General features: G+C 39.1%; 1 protein-coding gene across 1 annotated transcript in view; it reads left to right on the forward strand.

The window, feature by feature from the left end:
- Positions 1-22,339, forward strand: part of LOC149156978 (uncharacterized) — a 201,200-nt gene that overhangs the window by 1,596 nt on the left and 177,265 nt on the right. The window lies entirely within an intron of this gene.

Raw genomic sequence — 22,339 nt, forward strand, 5'->3', positions numbered from 1 at the left:
CGAGAACAGCAGCACAGAAAAACTGCTTTTGAATTTCTGCGGCGTGCTTGCGGGCTTATCAGAGCATTCGTCTTCCCTTGTGTGATGTATCTAAATTTGAACTTCCAAAGAGCTAGGTACTGCCGGGAAAGTCGTTCTTGTGGAAAAATAAACCGTGAAAAAGCGTAAGGCTCCGTATATTTCGTTTCTTGCTTGTAAATCCGAGAGAGCTAGGGCTCAAGACAAAATTTCTGGTGTATTTGAACCTACCATTTAACGGCATATTGTTTATGATGGTGAAATTGCTGGTGTATTTCAACCTATCATTAACGGCATAGAGTCGAGGTATTGCAGCAGAGTACACGTTGATCCCTCCACGACCTATCACAGATTTGAAATTTCAAGGGTAAAGGGTAACAGTTTCTTCGTCGTTGTTGTTGTTTAGATTCTTAAAAAGTCATCGCAGCTGGTTTTCAGACAAGTCTTAGGTTTTTTTTGTTACATCTTCAAATGGAAAACAAATCGATAGTAAATGTTAGAAATGGTAAAGAAATCCCAGGTTTTGTGGAAACAAATCATTTGGGTCAAGTCAAAATTGGGTCATCAAACAAAACATGAAAGTGGATTTGGGTAAATGCAAAGCAATATAGTGGTTCGACGTAGGATTGTTCGCCTTAAATGGGAACAAAGAAGAAGAAAATGGTTTTAGAGAAAGCCTTAAATGGGAACAAAGAAGAAGAAAATCGTTCAATAAATAAGAGCTAAAAAATAAAGAAGAATCAACCATTTATAATCTCACATCTACACCTCTTTCTTGGTCATCAGATTTCTATGTCAAAGAACTAACAAAGGCTAGGACAAGATTGAAGATTTTGGAAACCAAAGAACAAGAAAGGGACTGCAAAATTTCAAAGATCACAGCTGCAAATTGATATTTAGTGAAAGGTAATAGAATTTTAAAAGAACATGTAACAATGTTAGAAGAGGCTCTAGAGACAGGAAAACAAGAATGGCAAAGCTTGAAGACAGTGTGACAAACCATGAAATAATAAATAGCAACAGACAAGGATGTGATAATTTCGAAAGCAACTCGTGTAGATACACAAGTATCTCAGCAAACAGAGCTTTCGAAAGAGAAGGCAAAAAAGAATAATAGGAAAGACGGTCCAAAAGAAATCAAAGCTAAAGTTGAAGACGCTAATGGTTACATAAGGACAGAGGAAGAAGAAGATGCAAGTGCTCATAGAGCACATGAAAGAGAACACAAAGAAAGAAAGGACAGGGAAACAAACTTTCTTATCAGTGAAATAAGAGATTATGGGAAAAATGAAAATATTCTCAATTTGACAAGAGACTTTCTGAAAGAGAAACTACATTGGAAAGGGCAAATTTGCCAAGAAAAGAGGGTGGGGAAGATATGTGAAGAGAGGCCTCGACCCATAAAAGTCACCATGGCAAGCGTGCAAGACAAACACCAACTTTTGGGCAAAAAGAAACTCTTGAAAGGCTCACACTTCTTCCTAGATGAAGATTTAACCAACAAACAACAAGAGGAGAGAAGGGAAGAAGTGGAGAAAATTAGAGCAGCAGGAAATGAAGGAAAAATGGCATGGTTGTACATTGGTAAAGCAGTTATTGCAGTGTTTGGGCCTACGGGAAAAACAGGGTAGCAAACTGGCAGTAAAGAAAAAATAGAGAATTCGATAATAGGGAGGAAAACAAGATCAACATAGATGAAAAGGGCTAAAGACCCAAATATGAGTCTTATGTGCCAAACTTCGTAGTAGTCAAATCCTACCCAAGTCTACCTAAGTTTAGTTCGTTGGAATTGTAGACGTTACCCTTGGAGGAGGGGACTTGGGTTAGGGCCTATTGCAGAAGGTAGAGACACAATTTGTCTCATAGAAACTCGTGAACATGATGGTTGCAAAACTCCCATGTTTGACAGTGATTTGAAGTTAACAAATTGGAACAAGGTAGCAGAAAATAACAAAGGGTATGGGGGCATACTAGTTTTAGTGAAAGAAAAGGAAGGCCATCACTTTTAGTTAATTAAAAAGATGCAAATAAATAATATTTATGGTTCAAATTATTGGAGAATGAGAATCACATAAGAATTCTAGCATGCTATTTTGCCCCTCAAGTCTAAAAAACTTACAAAAATAGCAGGCTAGACAACAAGGATGCGTATGTAGCTGTAAAGCAAGATATCGTCTCGTACGCTCAGCAGGGTGAAGTTGTTTTAGTGGGAGATTTTAATGCTAGAACAAAAAATCATCAAGCTAGTATTCTTTGTTGCAAAGAGGATCACAATCCTATTTGGCTCATTGAAGAGGAGAATCCCCAATGTGTGAGGTGTTCAGAAGAAGACAAAGTTAGCAATCATTGTGGAGAGGAGTTGCTTACACTGTGAGGGGCTTTCAACTTAATTATTTGCAATGGTATAGATAGATGGAAAAGGTCTGGGAACTTCACTTGCAACACATACAATGGGTGAGTGTCGTTGACTATGTGATGTGTTTAGAGAAAGTTAAGATTGGAGAGCATATTTGGGAATTAAAACCACACCATAACCCAATTTATATAAAGTTATCATGGTTAGAAGAAATGCAACACAGAAGGAAAAGCCAATGTTCTCGGCAATCACTATCAAGTGGCAAAATTCTTCTAACACAAGAAAATTTTACTATCTTCAAGACAATGTTAGAGAGATTAATTCAGAAGGAGAAAACTGGTTTCAAAGCCTTCAATAGTCATGAGTTAACAAATATAATTCAAAGTGCACTTGAGAAGTGCAAAAGAGAAAAAAATAGGAAATCAGAATCAAATTGTTTTCCTACAAATGTTTGGTTTGATGAGAAATGCAAAATGGCAAGGAGAACCTTGAAAAAGGCAGGCAAGGAGAAGATGAATGTAACATTATATAAGCAGATATTAAAAAAGAAAAAAGATGAGTTCATGAAAACAAGGCGAGAAGAGTTAATATATCTAAGCAAGAATAACCCAAAGCTTTTCTAGCAGGTACTTCAACCAAGGAAGAAGCAAATTGAAAATAATATTACAGCCAATCAATGGTTTGAATATGGAAGACAACTTTATGAGAAAGAATCAGAGGCGAAGTGTTAAAATTGGCAACTAGGGCCAAACTCCACATGGGGCATACTATTTATGATAGCTTATATTTTTCTTGGATTCCTCTCTCTGAGAGGTGTAGGATTGACATAAATATCATCCGATTTAGACATGTAAAAATGAAGTTATGAATTTATTTTGATTATAGACAAATTGTCAAAGTCGGCCAGCGAACTTATGTAGGTTCAAAAGCCCAACAGTCATGTTTATTTATCCTCGACATTTGCTATAAATACATGATGCCTTAGCCTCATTTGGGCACACTCATCCTCACACATCTCTCTCTCTCCTCATTGATTGGGTATGCATTTCTGGTCAGCATTCTCACTCACACGTGCGAAGGAAGGGAGGACGAAATTTTGTTTTTTGGGCATTGACTGCATTGACCGAATTCTCAGACAATTTGACCATGTGTTGACCAACATTGTTGACTCCTTCGACTGTGTTTTTGTGAGGGTTATCTCTGTTTGGGCAAGCCACATTTCTGGGCACATAAATCAAGGCCAAACGTTGACTTTGACCAGCGTTGATTGCAGCTAGGGCTGACCACAGGTTCGTTGTTTGACCAGATTTCACTGGGCTGTTTTTGGATTGTTTTGAGGGTTGATTCATCTTACTATTTGGAGGTCGAAGTTGACTGAAGTTGACCAAATTTTTGAGAGTCAAATCTGTCGTATTGACTAGCGTTGACTTTTCTGGTTAGGGCTCTTTTGCTGCTGTTATAAATTATCAGATTTGTAAATTGTACTCTCTCTCTGCTGAACTATTGAAGACTATAAGAAGAATTTATTAAGGGTTTCCGCACATCTTGTGTCCTCTTGTCTTGACTTGTCTTTCACTGTTTTTGTTTATGTTCTATCTGCATTTTGTTATCATGTTGATGTGATTGCTAATCTGAATATTGATATTGGGCTAATATAGAAATTGATGCAAAATTGCTCTAAAGCATAGAACATACCATTGTTGCCTAAAATTAACATGGTATCAGAGCTGAGGGGAAGACAAAGCCAAAACAAGAGTGAAACAACAATCACCAAAGGCAGTTGGACAAGGAGAAAAGACGCTATGGGTTCCTCATCCTACTTCCTGGCTGAAGACAAGCTCCATGATAAATCTGACTATCATGGATGGAAGATGTCTCTTGATTTGACCTTGGAAGAAAAAGAAGTGATGGATTATGTGCACGGTAGAATCCCTAAGTCTCCTTCAAATGCACCAGCTGCTGCGACGACTAAGCACAATAGGGTTGAAGTCAAAGCGAAGAAGATTATCAGGGATTCCATTGACAAATATCTGGTGGCCTATATCTCTGAGTTGAAGACCTCCAAGGAGATCTATGACAAGTTGGTCGGCATCTTCAAGGTTAGTAATGCTAATTAAATTCTATTTCTCAAGAATAAGTTGAAGGATATTAAGAAGGGCAAGGATGAAGATATTCAATCCTATTTCTTGAGGATTACTAAGATCAAGAATGATCTACTCTCGATTGGAGAAGTCATTCCTGACAGGAAACTTACTCTCACCATGCTTGGATGACTCCCACTTGAGTGTATGTATTTAGAACCACTATACTCAACAATGATCGAATTCCAGGATTTGAAGAATTAATGTCGAGATGCATTCAAGAAGAAACAAGAATGGTGGAACAAGAAATGCCTTCTAATAGAAGCAACCCCACTGCATTCTCCCCTCATGCCAAGAGGAAGAACAATGCAGGTTCAAAGAATCAAAGTCAAGGAAGACCGAGATTCAAAAATGGAAGGAAGGGAAGATGCTTTATTTGCAATAAGTTTGGCCACTATGCAAGGGAGTGTCCAAATAGAAGGGACACATCGCATGATGATGATCACAATCATTCCAGGGGTAACTTCAACAACAACGATGAAAGGAATGGCAGGTCCAATGATAGAGGAAAAAGGAATGCGGGACATCAAGGAAATGATCGACCAGAAAATGATTGACCCTCCAAGAAATCAAGGAACTCCAGGTATGAAGAATCCAATGTTGTTAACAATAAGCAAAAATAGTACTATCTTATATCGGCCCTCTCCACCGCCTTTCCTCTGGACACTTTGGGAAAATGGCTGATTGATAGTGGTGCCTCAGGCACTTCACCAGATACAAGGAAACCCTCTCTAAGTCGATAGAAAAGGAGACAAACTTGGAGATGATGCCACCAATCCCGTGAAGGGATAGGGAATGTTACCTTTCAATTGAGTCAAGGTAACACTATTCATTCGCAAGAAGTAGTATATGTACCCGAGCTCAAGAAGAACCTGGTGTCCATTTCGGTAATGGAAGACAAAGGATTCAACGTGGCTTTTATCGATGGAAAGGTATGTGTTTGGAAAAGAAATTTTAAGATGATTTTACAATTGGGTTTAGGGTTGTCACTTTATATCAAGTTGGAGGAATTCCATTGGGAGCCATGTCTTGCGACACATCTCTACAATTTGAACTATGGCAATGGAGGTCCACCCATCTTCATTATAAAGCCCTACCCGATGTGAGACAATTGGTGACAAGTATGCCGGAGTTTAAAGTAGAGTATGAAGGTGTATGTCCGGGATGTGCCGAAGGAAAACTTACAAGGGGACCATTCCCCTGGAGTAATAACAAGACCACAAATATATTGCAATTGATCCACTTCGACATATCTGGTATGATGCCTGTAAACTCTTTGGGAGGATACTTATATTATCTCACCTTTACGGCTGATTATTATTGCAAGACCTGCATCTACTTCTTGAAGAAGAAGGATGAAGTGTTCACCTGGTTCCGACATATCAAAGCCTTGATCGAAAACCAATTCGAGAAGAAAATCAAGATATTGAAGACTGATAATGGAACGAGTATGAATCCAATGAATTCCAAGATTATTTCAAAGAAGCTGGCATTAAGAGGGAGACTACAATGCCATACACTCTTGAGCAGAATGGTGTGGCTGAAAGGAAGAATTGCTCTATTGTAGGAGTTGTTCGTGTCATGCTTCATGATCAAGGGCTTCCGAAGTTTCTATGGGCTGAAGCTATAAATACTGACGTGTATGTTCAAAACCGATGCCCTCATCAAGAACTGGACTCCAAGGCTTCCGAAGAAATGTTCAGTGGTAAGAAACCCGATGTCTCCAATTTTAGAATTTTTGGAAGTCCCGTATATTTTCATGTTCCAAAAGAGAAAAGAAGAAAATTGGGTGCATCTGGGAAGAAAGGAATCTTTGTGGGCTATAGTGAAAATTCTAAGGGATATAGAATTTATGTGGCTGGTCAAAAGGAAGTTGAGATAACTCATGATGTCACCTTCGACAAAGATATGACCCTAAGGAAGATCAACAACCTTCCTATCCTAAGGAAGGGCAAAGAAGCCGAAATAAAAAATCAGGGTGAAAAATAGGATGTAACGATGCTTGATGTTGATGAACCTATGGATCCTATAGATCCTCCTCTTCCAAAAGGAAATCCTCATGGCTTAGGAAGACTCTCGAAAATGCCAAGAGACACATTGCACCTAGCGGGACTTTCTGTGAAAGCAAGAAGCTGAACAGGTATCAAGGATATTTGACCGTGATGAGCATTATCATTCAAAATGAGCCTTCATCATTTGAAGAAGTCGTGAAGCAACGAGTATGGAAGCATGCTATGAATGAAGAATACGAGTCAATTATGAAGAATGATGTCTAGGATGTGGTCCCTAGAACTTAGGACAAATCAATTGTCAACTCCAAATGGCCCTTCAAAATCAAGCATAGAGCTAATGGAAGTGCAGAAAAGTTCAAGGCTCGCTTTGTTGCTTGAGGCTTCTCTCAAAAGGAAGGTGTAGATTACGATGATTTATTTGCACCCGTTGTCCAATACACCACCATCCGCTTGATCATATCCCTTGTTGCCTCGCAAGGATGGAACCTACATCAGATGGATGTCAAGACCACTTTCTTGCATGGTTCGATCAAAGAGGAAGTCTATGTGGAACAACTCGAGGGGTTTGAGGTTCATGATCAGGAATCTCATGTATGCAGGTTGAAGAAAGCTCTCTATGGGTTGAAGCAAGCACCTTCGGCTCGGTATGAGAGGATCGATAGATATCTGATGAGGCTGGGATTCACTAGAGGTGAAGCTGATCCGAACCTTTACTTTAAGGTTGAAAATGATAAACCTCTCATACTGGTAATTTATATGGACGACCTCTTTCTGACAGGTTCAGACCCTCTCATTCAGAAATGTAAGAGGGAGTTGGCTTTTGAATTTGAGATGAATGACCTAGGACCAATGCACTACTTCCTAGGGTTGGAGGTTTGAAAAAATCCAGGGGAAATTTTCCTATCTTAAGGAAAACATGTTGTGCAAATATTGGAAAGATTTGGGATGTTGGATTGCAACCCTGTGACTACCCCGATGAAACTTAACTTTAAGAAGTTATGTGGCAGTGCTGCTGGACCTGAATTGAGAAATTCTTCTGAGTATCGTCAACTCATAGGAGCACTGATGTTCTTGGTGAACTCCCATCCAGACATATGTTTTGTAGTTAACACATTGAGCCAATACATGGTTGAGCCTCATCATATACATTGGATTGCTCTTAAGAGATATTTTCGGGGCACAATTACTCATGGACTGAGATACATTGTCGGAAATGTGAGGTTGCATGGTTATTCTGATCTTGATTGGACTGGCAGTGTGGTGGATCGCAAGAGCACTTCTGGATGTTGTTTTTCTTTGGGTTTTGCTTTGATATCCTGGATGAGCAGGACGCAGAAATCGATTGCCTTGAGCACTGCTGAGGCCGAAAACATAGCTACTAGTATGGCCTCCTGTGAAGTTGTTTGGTTGAGGAAGCTCTTCAGTGAGCTATTTGGACATGTGCTGGATACCACCGTGATCCTTTGCGACACTCAGAGTGGGATCCGATTATTATAGAATCCCGTGTTTCATGATCGCTCCAAGCATATAGATATCAAGTACCACTCTTTTCGGGACATGGTACAACGAGGAGCAATAAGGCTCCATCACATTGGGACTAATGAGCAGGTCGCCGATATCTTGACGAAGCCCCTAGGGAAGGCCAATTTCTTGGCCTTCTGAGAATGACTTGGAGTCGTGGAGAGATCCTCTTATGAGGGTCATGTATGAGATGGACATTGAGCTCTGAGAGCTCCGGGGGGCTTGGGGTACTTCTTGGAGAAATGAACAACCATAGGGTGAGTGGTTCAACCTTCCGCTAGTGGTTTGTTCTATATAGGGTGATTGTTTCAGCCTTCCCCTAGTGGTTTTCTCTATACAGGGTGAGTGGTTCAGCCTTTCCCTGTGATACCCCTTGGTGACATGTAGGCAGAATGAGTGGTTCATCTTTCTCCTGCTGAGACACCCTACCCATGCAATCTGGGACTCATGGGAAGTACCTCTCATCTGGCCAATGAGTAGGTAAATGAGGACAGGGGCCATAGTACTACCGATAGATGCATTGTGTACTACCATACTACCTATGCCAGGATAGCTGATATTGATATGGGATCAATGGGAACTGACTTCGGGTCAATAAGAGTGGTATGCGACACTCTCTTTTATTTGGGACTGACTTCGGGTTAGTAGAGAATGGTATGATACATTCTCGATCAGTTATTCTTCTTCATAGTTTAGCAGAAAGAGCAGTGCAAAGGAGTGCATTGATGGCAGAGATAGTAGAGATTGGAAGATTGACTAGCAGATGGAGTTCTTCATAGTTGAGAGGGAGTGCTAAAATTGGAAACTAGGGCCAAACTGCACACGGGGCAGCTTATTTATGACAACTGATATTTTCTTGGATTCCTCTCTCCGAGAGGTGTAGGATTGATCTAAAGATCATCCAATTTCGACATGTACAAATGAAGTTATGAATTTATTTTGATTATGGACAAATTTTCAAAGTTGGCCAACAAACTTATGTAGGCTCAGAAGCCCAATATTCACGTCTATTCATCCTCATAGTTTGCTATAAATACATGATGCCTTAGCCTCATTTGGACACACTCATCCTCACACATCTCTCTCTGCTCATTGATTGGGTATGCATTTTTGGGCAACATTCTCTCTCACACGTGCGAAGGAAATGAGGACGAAATTTTTGTTTTTGGATGTTGATTGTGTTGACCGAATTTTGGGACAATTTCACCATGCATTGACCAACAACTTTGACTCCTTTGACTCGTTTTTTGTAAGGGCTATCTCTGGTTTGGAAGGCCGCATTTCTGGGCACAGAAATCAAGGCCAAATGTTGACTTTGACCAACGTTGACTGCAGCTAGGGCTGATCGCAGGTTGGTTGTTTGACCAGATTTGATTCGGTTGATTTTGGATTGTTTCGAGGGCTGATTCATCTTGCTTTTTGAAGGCCGGAGTTGAATGAATTTGACCAAATTATTGAGAGTCAAATCTACCCTGTTGACCAACATTGACTTTTCTGGTTAGGGATCTTTTCTTGCTGTTATAAATTATCAGATTTGTAAATTGTATTATCTCTCTCTCTCTGTTGAACTATTGAAGGCTATAACAAGAATTGATCAAGGGTTTCCCCACATTGGGGTTTGTCCCTAGCTGGTGCCGCATCTTCTATCCTCTTGTCTTGGCTTGTCTTCCACCGTTTATGTTTATGTTCTATCGACATTTTACTATCAAGTTGATGTGATTGCTAATCTGAATATTGATATTGGGCTAATAAACAAATTGAAGTAAAATTGCTCTAAAGCGTAGAACATACCATTGTTGCCTAAAATTAACACAAAGCCTCTCCATAGGATCAATATAACTACAAATTTCTTCACGTTATAGTAGGTCGAGATTGGAATTAAGAAGCTGAAAACGGGAAAGGCAAAGGAGTTGGCTGAATGTCAAGCTGAGTATCTAAAATGGGCATGAACGCTCTTGCACCGCACATCATGGACATATTCAACAACATCATTCAGCAAGGATTCCCAAAAGACTGGACAACTAGCCTAGCAAGGCCTTTTTTTAAATGTGGAGACATTAATAATCCTTCCAACTATAGAACCATTATGATCAATCCTTTGTTTGCAAAGGTTTTTGGTAGCATGGTGGAAAATAAAATCCATAGGTGGGCAGAAGTAAAAGAAAAGAGGGCAACATTGAGACACATTGTTGAAAAGCTTTTGGAGGACAAAGAAGAAGTATTCTGCTGCTTTGTTGACGTAAAAAAAGCATTTGACACAGTCCCTAGAGATAAGTTGTGGTGTAGAATGGAAGAACATGAAATTCCTTTGCATTATAGAGCCGTTGTCTATAGACTTTATGAAGAGGTGAAAGTCAAAATTAAAACCTCAACAGGTATTTCAGAACGCTTTAGAAGTGGCATTAGATTCAAGCAAGGTTGCCCTCTATCCCTTGCTCTTTTTGGTTTATATATTGATAATCTAGAAAAGTGGTTAAATTTGCAAGGTGGAGATGGTGTTCATTTAGAGGAGTTTGTGATAAATATTCATTTATATGCTGATGATCTTGTATTGATTTCTAAATCGACCCATGGATTGAAAATGTACCTATATGCCCTTGAGCATTTTTGTAGAGCAAGCGAGATGGGAGTCAATACTAGCAAGACCAAAATAATGATTTTCTCTAATAAAGGGAAGTAGAGCCAGCATACGTTCTTCTTTGAAGGAAACATTCTTGAAGAAGTAAGTGAGTACAAGTATCTCAGGATTTCTTTCAACAACAAACTTAATTGGGAGGACTGCAGAAAGAAGAGAATTTTAGGAGGGTGGAAATCATTATATGCTCTTCAAAACAGATGTAGAGAGGCAAAGTTATGGGATTGGAAAATTATTAAAGTGCTTTTTGGACTCTTAGTTTGTCCAGTGATGCTATATGGGTGTGAATTGTAGGCTAGCAGCACCCCCATTTCAAAATGGAAACAAATTGAGAAAATCCAAAAATGCTTGATCATGAACAAGTTCAAAATAAAAAGTTCGGTACCCTATGAGATAATGTTGAGTGAAACAAGAGCAATTCCCATCGAAGCATTGCTATGGTGCGGATATCTAAAAAGAATTGAGCAAATGGGAGTAGGTAGATGGCCTAACGTTATCTTCAATGAAGGCATGAGTGAAAGAAAGAAAACATGGATGAAACATAAATACACATGGATGCAAAAATGGAATATATACCTCAATGCCTATCCCACAAATAGCAAGAAGCTAAAGAATTTTGTTATGGAGAAGTTTCGTAAACGAGTATGGGGAAAAGAGTTGCATAGAAAGAAGAAGTACTACATTGAGGAATTCAACCCTATGTGTGATCTACAATAAAAAGAGTTCATTGGAGCTAGCATTCTGTTGAGGGAAAAGGTGCTTATTGCTCAATTAAGAACTAACTCGCATCAACTTCGGTGTGAAACAAGAAGGTGGAAAAGGCCTAAAGAATCTTGGGAAGAACGAGTGTGTACATTTTTCACGTCTGGGGCAATGGAATCGGAAAAACATTTCATTTTGGAATGTCATGCATTCAAATGCATCAAAGAAAGTTATGGGAATATGTTAGCATCGGTTTCTTGGCATTATCTTTTCAGTGAGGGGATTGTTGGAATGTTGGGCCAACTCATCATCAATTTGAATAAGAAAACGATGGAATTGCAAAAGGCGAAAAACAGGGAACTAATGGTCCCATAGGCTATTTTTAGTTTTGTGGATGTTAAAATGTAATTTCATTGATGCCCCATTGAATCTCTTTATTTCGACAGTTTGATATTCTTTGTCATAGTATTAATTTGGAGCAGAATCTCAACCCTTGTAGAGTCTTTAAATTTGAATCTTGGATTTCACATGTGCAATTCACATCTTCCTTTTTGTGTAGTGTGACATTTTCTTTTATTTCCTTTTATGGTAGTGCGCTCAACGCGCTTTGTGAGTTGGCCTCTACACATATTTCCTTTTTTAACCGTTGGCCCCACTCCTCATAGATATCACCCTCTCGCTTTGACTTTTCCACATTGCATGGAAGGATGAGTGAACTGCACTTTTACTATTCAAGGGTGGCCAAGTATACTAGCCACCTCCAACCCTTAGAAACTCATTCCACGTCACTAAAAACATTTTTTTGAACAAATATGCACTTAAGGGAAGAGGCGAGGAGTGTTATACTTGAGCCTACCTTTGGTTTCAAGATGTAGATGCATAAATGCTGCTAAACGAGTGATCGATCTGCTAGTCTCTGGAGGTGGTATCTTCCATGGAATGATGGAGGAAATGTAGGAGGCTAGTTTGACAGATGGAGAAACGGAATGTGGACCCCTTTCCTTCAATTGTTGTCCCCTTGACTGTGGTTGAAACCCTGCAAAAGAAAACTATTAGCAGAACTAATGTAAGGGCTCCCTTACCTCTGTGTGCTTCCTCCTTTTGTTTCATTTTTTTGATAGCTTTTTGATACATGCATACTCCCCAGGAAGAGGTTTTCAATCTGCAGGCCTGCCCTAGGCGCCTCAGAGGAGGTTTTCATCTGGGGATCTTTTCAATATATATATATATATATTATTTTATTAATTATTTTTTTTTTCTCTCTTGGGCTACTATCATGGAGGGTTTCAACCCTAGAGTTGGCCTTTGATGCCTGATAGACGATTTCACCTAGGCCCTTTATTTTCTTTTCTTCTTTTTCTAATCAGAAGCTGGATGAACTAAGGGCTGTGAAACCCCCAATTACATTCATCTCTTTGCTTATTGAACTAGTAAACTCCTCTTTTGACAGAGGCCTTTTGTATAACTTTAAGTAGTAACCATTAACCAATAAGGGAATGCCTTTCTCATTAATTGTTCTTAGTTGGATAGATCCATTCCCATAACATTTTCCCACTAGATAGGGGCCCTACCACCTTGTCCTTAACTTTCCTTTGAAATCCTTGAATCTTGAATCATATAAGAGGGCCAAATCACCCTCTTGAAAAGCTCTCTCCCTAAAGTGTTTATCGTGCCAGATCTTCCTCTCTAGTTTGAGTACCTCAGTGCGTAGGAGAGCCTTCAATCTGAACTCATCCAAGCCATTCAACTGAAACAACCTTTCTTGTTGTGTTGTATTGAGGTCCATATCCAACTGTGTTGCCATCCACAAGGTATTGTACTAGAATTTGATTGACAACAAGGCTTTTTTTTCATGGACCAACTTAAATGGGGTGAATCGAGTAGTGGTTTTCCAGGTGGTATTGTAGGCCCAAGTGGCCTCTACAAGTCGATTTGCCCAATCCGTTGTGCTATTGTTGACAGTTTTGGTCAAAATGTTCTCCAATTTTCTATTTGTGACCTCCACTTGCCCATTTTCCTGAGGATGATAGGTAGTGGATTTTATGTGCTTGATATGGTGTTGCTTCATGATGTCTCCAATCAAATTTGAGGTGAAATGTGCCCCTTTATTAGTGACCAACTCCCTTGGAAAAACAAACTTGTAGAAGATGTTCTCCCTTAGAAATTCAACCGCTTTTTGCGCAGTTACTTACTTTATTGCCTTTGCTTTAGCTCATTTGGTTAAGTAATTAGTGCACACAATGATGTACCTCTTCTTCCCTGTTGGGGGATCAATAGGTCTAATGAAGTGCATGCCCCATTTCTCAAATGGCTCCAGAGTCACTTGAGGTCGTAAGGGCATTTCATCCTTGGGTGTAGGCTTACCCATCCTTTGGCAATCATCACATATGCCAATGTACTTCTTTGCATCTTGATGTAGAGTAGGCTAGTAGTATCCAACTTGGAAAACCGTGAAGGTTGTCCTTCTAGCAACAAAATGGTCCCCACAGGGTCCATCATGGTAGGCTGAGAGGATGTCAAAGACACCCCTCTGTCTTACACATCTCCTCAAAATTTGATTTGGCCTTAACTTGAAGAGGTTTTCCCCAATCCTGGTGAAGGGGGGACTCTTCCTGGTGATCTTGCTCTTCTCCTTGGAGGATAGATTAGGAGGGAGTCTCCCAGCAACCAAGCAGTTCGCTATATCAGCATACCAAGGAGATAGCACCGAAATGGAAAAATGGTGTTCATCTGGAAGTTGATCATCTACCATCTCCTCATCTACAAGCAAGGTTAGTCTTCACAAAAATAAGCAATCACATTCTCTTTCCCAAGTTTGTCAACATTACTTAAATCAAATCACTGCAATAGTAACAACCATCTAATGATTCTAGCATTGACACGAAGTTTGTTCACTAAATACTTAATGGTTGCATGGTTAATGTGAAGAAATGTTTGATATCTAGTGATATATAACATAGGGCAGTTTGTCTTCCACTTGTCCTAAGGCTGCTCCCATAACTGTATCTGATGCATTTGTGTGGATATGGAAAGGAAATGCCTAATTGGGGCCCCTAATCATAGGTGTAGTAGTCATCTTCTCTTTCAGTACTTCAAAGGCCTCTTAACATCTATTTGTCCAACAAAAGTCCGAATCTTTAGCCAGTAATCCAAATAGGGGTGAAGCCAATTTACTAAATTCCTTAATGAACCTTCTATAATACCCAACCAATCCAAGGAAGCTTCTAACATCCCTTTGATTTTAGGGGTAGGGACCCTTTTAATGATGGAAACTTTGTTGGGGTGAAATTATATCCCTTTCTTCGATATGGAATGGTCCAAGATATTCCTTACATTCATCAAAAACTCACATTTCTCGGGACTTAATGAAAGATTCATCTCAATGCATTTCTTTAAGACTTTACGTAGATTAGAAAGATCTTCCTAGAAGTCACATCCATAAAGAGTAAAGCCATTTATGTATATCTCAAACGTGTCATGAACAAGGTCAACAAAGATACTCAAAACTTTCCTGTGGAAGGTAGCAGGGGTATTATACAAAACAAATGGAAGGACTCTATAGGCAAAGGTTCCCCAAGGACATGTGAATGTGGTCTTGTGTTATGCAACCAGCTCACAGAATAGAGAGGAGCTAGAACAATGAATTCAAAATAAGCGTCTTCAAGGGGGCAACCTCCTTTACATTATACAAATGAGCAATTATTGGATGATACAAATGACAAGACCTCCTTTCTATATATAGGAGTCTAAGGGGTCACAATATAATTAGAGTTGACATAACAATAATATTGTAAGGGCACAACAATAACAATACTTGGCTTCTATGGGGCACAATGATAACAATATGGGGACTGCATGGGCACAACAATACAATAAGGGGGTCGAACTAATAACAATAAGGGGCTACACTAGTAGTATAGTGACCTAACATGCTCCTCTCCTCCAAAAACCTGTTGTTCTCAACGCTTGAGTAGTTCTGGATGCTTCTGTATAAAGTTATCATCCTCCCATGTTGAATCTTTAGCAGGTAAGTTCTTCCACTTGATGAGATACTCTGAAATTGATTGATTTTTTAGCTGTTGGGTTCTTGTTTCTCTGACTGCTTCCAAGTTCCAATATGATTTTTCCTTATTTGTCAAGTTCAGACAATATTGTTTGAATTAGGAGCTTGTCACCTATAACCTTGTTTAAGCATGAAACATGGAGGATTGGGTGCACTCGGGAAGATGCAGGAAGCTCCAATTTGTATGCCATAGTACGAATATTTTATAACACCTTGTAAGGAGCATAGTACTTTGGTGATAATTTGTTATCCTTCTTAACTTGCTTGAGGGACATTTGTTTATATGGTTGTAGCCATAAAAATGCCCACTCACCTACTTCAAAACTTCTTTCGTTGCGATGTTTTTTTTTTCCCCCGGTGAAAATTCACAATTTTCCATTAATTTAGAAAATTACATGTAGTAGATGCCTGTACGGCATATGCAGTAAGGTTGGTCGTAACCATCAAAAAATACAAGTCTATACATAATTACCACGTAGGGTATACTGTAACTGTTCATAGAAAAAATGTTTACAATGTATAAATCAAGTACTGATAGGAATCACTGCTATATACTGCAAAAAATAGGGGCTGACAGCTCACTGGTAGAACTGATCTATATAAGGCCGATGATAATATTGGTAGTGCTTAGCTCCCTGTTGCTCCTGTATTATCCACAATCCTCTGGGCTGGACCGTGGTAGCCTTGGAAAGTTGGTCGACAACCATATTACGCTCCCTGTAAATATGTTGACAAGAGGTATAAGTAAATTGTGCTTTTAAGAGCATGGTTTCATCCAAAATGTTTCTGAGAGTGTGCATATGACATGCAGATGAGTTATTGAACCAGTTAATTATGATTTTAGAGTCGCCAAATATCTGGATATGTCTGCATTCATGTGCAAGAGCAAAATGGAGGAGATGTCTAAGAGAGATCAATTCAGCATATTTGTTTGTACCAATCCCCAAGCCCATATGGAGTCGAAAGTAATTATTTTCAGATTTATGCAATAGAATACCCCCCTCACATCCCTGTTCTTGAGAAGCACCATCAAAGTAAGCCCAAGAGAGATTATGATCAATGACCTCAGGTGTCACAACGCGACTAGTAGGTGTGGGATCATGTTCTAAAATATCATGATAGGCATTAATAATTTGTGCAAAAGACGCTGGCCAGGGAGTCACTCTGTCTCTGAATATGGACCGTTCCTATATAGCCAGATGGTCCAACATATTATTAGAGGAAGAATTTTTTTTTTTGGTTCGAGGACCCCTCCCTCCCTCGATTCCAGGCCTCCAAAAACTTTTGCCTGTGCCATCTGATGGAAATGGACAATGCTGTTAGAAATTGTTCCCAAATGTAGATCATCGAAGGGAAAAGTAGAAAGAGGTGGTGATTAGTTTCCTCTGCTTGTTGACAAAGTACACACCAAGTAGGACCGAAGAAGGATCGTTTCATCAAATTATCCTAGTTGGTGTCTTATTCATTAAGACGTTCCACATAAACAGTTTGGTTGATGGGGGAGCTTTAAGATTCCAAAGAGTGCACCACCAATCCATAAGCACAGGTGGCATATGGGCAGCATGTATGATGGTATATCCATCTTTGGGTGTATATGCACCATGCCCAGCAGGGGCCCAAATAAGTTCATCAACCCCCTCCTTAATGCGAACATGATATTCTGACAGCGTGTTGATATAGCCATCCCAAGCTTGCTGCCACTGTACAGGTATACCCAGTTGATCAGCTGATTTCCATGCTTGAGTGAATAGGGAGGTGTTCTCTAGATCAACAATGTTGGCGATCATCAAGATATCTCTGTTCTTGATCTGCTGCGATGTTGATCTTCTTGTTGTTTCATTCGATTTTGCACCAAAGGGAGGTTATACTTTAAGAGTTGGAGAAGTTGTTGTTGATGCTCGATGTGATCTTCCACTGCTTGAACCTTATAATGATTGTCCAAGACGTTTTGAAGATCATTAGAAATATATGATTTTTCTGTTTGAACCTCTAGTGAGCATAATTGTCCAATTATGCCCCATTGTTATTTCTTTATAATCTTTGTCATGCCATTAGAGATGATTATCTTCCCTGGTTTCCCTGCGATACCCTTAATTCGACTTTGTTTCCTACCAAAAAATATTTAAAGAAAAGTTCTTGAAAATTAAAAGCTATTGCACCCAAAGATTGTAACCTTTGGACTCCTAGTACAACATTAGTATCACCCATTGGAATGGAAATCATTGGACTATTCAATACATATTCTCCCATGGATAGCTTGATATTATGGCACTTTTTAGAGCATTTTATGATTCCTCCATTTGCAACCATCACTTGACACTCTGGTGCGGGATATAGGAAGTAATTCATTTCCTTGGCTATCTTACAATGAATAGAATTATGGGTACTACCCAAATCAATCAACACTATTACTTTTGTCTTCTTCATATGCCCTTCTATCTTGAGAGTTTGAGGAGTGGTAATTCCTGTCAATGCATTGCAAGATATGGTCAACTTCATTTCTTCTTTCTCTATGGTTAGTTCTTGGTGTGTATCCTCTTCTTTTGACGTTTCTTGTTCCTTTTCTTCTTCCTCTTCACAATCTATGTGAAATAATTTCTTCTCAGCACACTTATGACCTTTAGTGTATTTGCTATCACAACTGTAACAAATCCCTTTTGCTCTTTTTTCCTTCAACTCCTATGGTGTCAACCTTGTAGGTTGCGGATGGCTAAGAGCAAAAACACTTCCATCTTTATAGTTATGAGTGGTCGGCTTCCTTGTTGCCATAATTTTTGTTTCAATTTTTCTTGCGAACCTGAATGACTTCTCCAATGAATCAGGTTCTCAAAGGCGAACCTCGTGTTGGATGTTATCCTTTAAGGGCCCTATTAAGATTTCAATCCTATGCTTCTCTGGAATATCATTTACCATTATATTCAATTTTTGGAAGTCCTCAATGTGCTCTGCCATTGAATCCTTTTGGTTGATATTTATCAATTGGGTAAAGAAAGTGTTGCTCTTTGTATATACTCATAATGTGCTATCATTTCCTTCGTGAAAATTGACCAGGTAACAAGTGGTTTACGAGAACAAAGCCCTCTATACCATACACAGTGATTTGGTTCTAAATATAAAGATGCAATATGTACCTTTTGTAACGGTTGCACATCATGTAGACCAAAATATTGCTTCGTCTGTAGTATCCAAGCTATCGGATCCTTGCCATCAAACTTCCTCATATCTATCTTTGGAATATGGTGGGTCTTCAATTCAACGTTAGATTCTATGAAATCATGATTAATATTTATTTTTTTCTCATCATGAGTTTTCTCTAGTACCTTTTCGTCATTAGGAAGCCTTTCTTATAGCAAATTTGTCCAACCTTCCTTCAAACCTTCCTTGTCTTTTTTCAAATCTTCCATGTCGCCTTTCAATTTTTCTTCTATACCATCGATCTTAGCTTCCATGCCATAGATAAAACCATTAATCTTAGCTTCAATCACATTCTTCAAATCATCCATCCAATTTTGCTTACTAGGTGTTTCTATTTTCTTGATTCTAGTCATTCTTTTTCTTGTTTTTAGGAGCTTGATCTTGAAACAATTGTAATTCTATAATTGCGAATCTCCAAGTTCAGAAGTTTCGTCCTATGGCAGCCCTCAGAGTCCTCTTTCCAACCCCAAAATTTTGATTGATATTGGATTCTCTGGTAAAGAGTTATGCCCAATCTCCCACAATTACTTGATTATAGACTAGTTCAGTAGAGCGAACTTATACGAAGTGCCACATGTTACTATTTCTACTTTCGACCATGCAAATGATATCAAAACAACTACAGTCCATCATCTTTCTGTCACTTCTTACGAAATTTGAATCCGATGCTCAGAGAGAAAGTAAGGACAATTTTTCCAAGGTCAACTATTTGAGATGGAATTTGGGAGCTTGCAAAAACCCTAACTTCCTCGGTTCATATCTCTAAAGATATAGTGAGACAAGATCTGAAATTCGGACATGAGGCTCATCAAACATTAGAGAACTTTTGAGCTCTAAAATGGGCCTCCTAAGAAAAATTTACAACTAAAATAAACTTTATAAGAACCAATAGGATTCATGATGATGATGTCAACCATGGGGGATGATTCACCATTTTTGGGGTAAAAAAGTAAAAAGATTATAAAATAATAAAATAACAAAACTACTTTTTCAACTTGTATTTTCAACTCATCTCCCCAAAGGTTTTTTGAAACTTTGAGTGGGAGTTATCATTGGATGAAAAATTTAATTCCTCATCCAAGGAGTACCCATGTTGCATATTTTCGATCGACCCTGCTACACGAAAAATGAGAAATATATGAAAAATGTGATTGCAATAACATTTTTTCATGTATTTCTTATTTTTTGTGTAGTAGTGTCCATCAAAATTATGCAACATGTGTACTCCTTGGATGAGGAATCAAATTCTACATCCAACGAGTATTCTTGCTCGAAATTTGAGTAAACCCATAGGGAGATAAGTTGAAAAAATAGTTTTTTCTTTTTCCCCTCAAAAAATTGATGATGTAATGTAATCTTATTTTATTATTTCCACTATTATTTTATAATTTTTTTAGGAGGCCGATTTTAGACCTCAAAATTCCCCTAATAATTTCGTCTCAAATGGGTTTTAATTTCAACTTCTGAAGTTTCACAGAAAACAAGTTATAGTGAAAATGCCATGATAACCTCTTTGAAGTAGTGAAACCCTATAATCCAAAGCTCTGATACCAAATGTTATGCAACCAGCTCAGAAAATAGAAAAATAGATAGATCAATGACTTTAAAAAAGTCTCTTCGAGGGGGCAACCTCTTTTACATTACACAAATGAACAATTATTGGATGATACAAATGACAAGACCTCCTTTCTATATACAAGAGTCTAACGGGTCACAATATAATCAGAGCCAACATAATAATAATATTGTAAGGGCACAACAATAATAGTAGTGGGCTTCTATAGGGCACAATAATAACAATATGGGGACTACATGGATACAAGAATACAATAAGGTGGTTTTAACTAATAACAATAAGGGGCTACACTAGTAGTATAGGGACCTAACATCTTGTATTGGTCCTTAGGGATGATCTGTATTTGGTTATACCCACTAAATCGATCTAGGAAGTAAAATAATCTCTTCCCTGCAAGGCCATTTAGGACTTGGTCAATGAAAGTCAAAGGGAAATGGTCATTCTTTGTGGTCTTGTTAAGTTCTTTGTAGTCAACACAAATCCTCCACTTCCCATTCTTCTGGGGACTATGACAAGGGAGGACGCCCACTCATTGTCTGAAATGGGGCATATGAACCCTGCATCCAACAACTTTTGTAATTCTTCTTTTACAATGTCCTTAAGGGCAGGATTCATTCTCCTCTAGGGTTGATGCACAAGTTTGCATCCTTCCTTGATGTATATATGATTAGTGCAATTTGAGGGATGAACACATTTCATTTCCTTATAGTCCCAAGCAATAACATCAAGATGTTGCCTCAACATAGTGCATAATTGCTCTTCTTATTTGGATGAGAGAGATGGGTTGATCTTTAAAGTTATGAATGGGCTAATTTCCATAATCTTGGCATGATCTAGATCAGGGTCAACAGAGAAAAAATCAGTCCATGGATTGCCCTCATATTATTCCAAGGATTATTCCACCAATTCATTAATTGGCATGGCAGTGTGAAGTTGACTCTGTAAGAGATGGTCAATAAGGTCATCTTCATCAAGCTTCCTACCTCCTACAACAGTGTCTAGTGTACAGACTGGGTAGAGGGATGTTTGATAAAAGTCTTCTTCTTCCGCGTCCTCTATCCACAAGGGTAAGTCATGTTCAATAGAAGGTTGAGCAGGGTGATAGAATACAAGTTGCTTTGAGAGATGCCCTTTCTTGATGGACATGTTCCCAACCCTGAAACTAATGTAGGAATCAACAGTGGCTAACCAAGGTCTCCCTAGTATGAGAGGGTAACCATTAAACTTGGCTTTGGGCTGGAGTACAAGGAAATCTGTGGGATACTCTGAGGAGTTAATAGAGACCATCACATACTTAATAACTCCTTTAGCAGATACTGTGGACCTGTCTGCAAGTTGCAGTACTGTGGTGGCTTTCCTCAAATATCCTTGGAGGTTGAGCTTCAACATGGTCGCTTTGGTCATAACATTGATTGCAGTCCCAAGGTCAATCAAGGTATTAGAGACCACATTGCTATTAATGTACACCTCCACTACTGGGCTATCAGGATCCAAATACTTTGGGGAGATCACCCTCCCAAGCATTAAATCAGACAACTACCCAACAACATTGAAAGGGGGGTATCTTTTCTTCTTCTCCCGGGCCTTTTGAAACATTCTTCCTTGATAAGATTGTTGTAAATGGGGACATCTTTGATGGCCTGGAGAAAGGGTATATTAACACAAAAGTTCTTCAATTCTATCAGAATTTCAACCTCTTCCGGGGTGTGTTGTTGAGGTTGGACCAACCTTTTATGATAGGGAGGTGCATTGGCCTGAGGGTTAGTACATTCCTTCTCTTCTTCAAGATCTTTAGGTGGAGGAGGTGAGTGAGCATTTGGAAGTACCTTCCCAATCGAAGCTTGATCTTTTGGATTTCCACATTAGAAGCAGGATAAGATGTCTACTCACTGTAAACCTAATGTGCATGTTTATTGTTCAGGTTCAGATTAGTTTGGGCAGGTATTTGAGGTTGCTTAGGTGGGTTGTGCTGAGGGAGCTGTGGTTGAGGTTGAGGAGGAAGCATTAATGGAGGAGGTTGGGTTGCCTAAGGCCTCCATCCTTTTGAGGAGTTTCCCCATTGGGGAGGCTGAGATTGATAAGGTTGGAAAGGTGGGTTGATGAGATGGAGGGGATACTAA

This window comes from Pinus tabuliformis, chromosome 9 (genome assembly GCF_031772625.1).
Source record: "Pinus tabuliformis cultivar Carrire ecotype Pingquan chromosome 9, CPIR1, whole genome shotgun sequence".
NCBI classification, from domain to species: Eukaryota; Viridiplantae; Streptophyta; class Pinopsida; order Pinales; family Pinaceae; genus Pinus; species Pinus tabuliformis.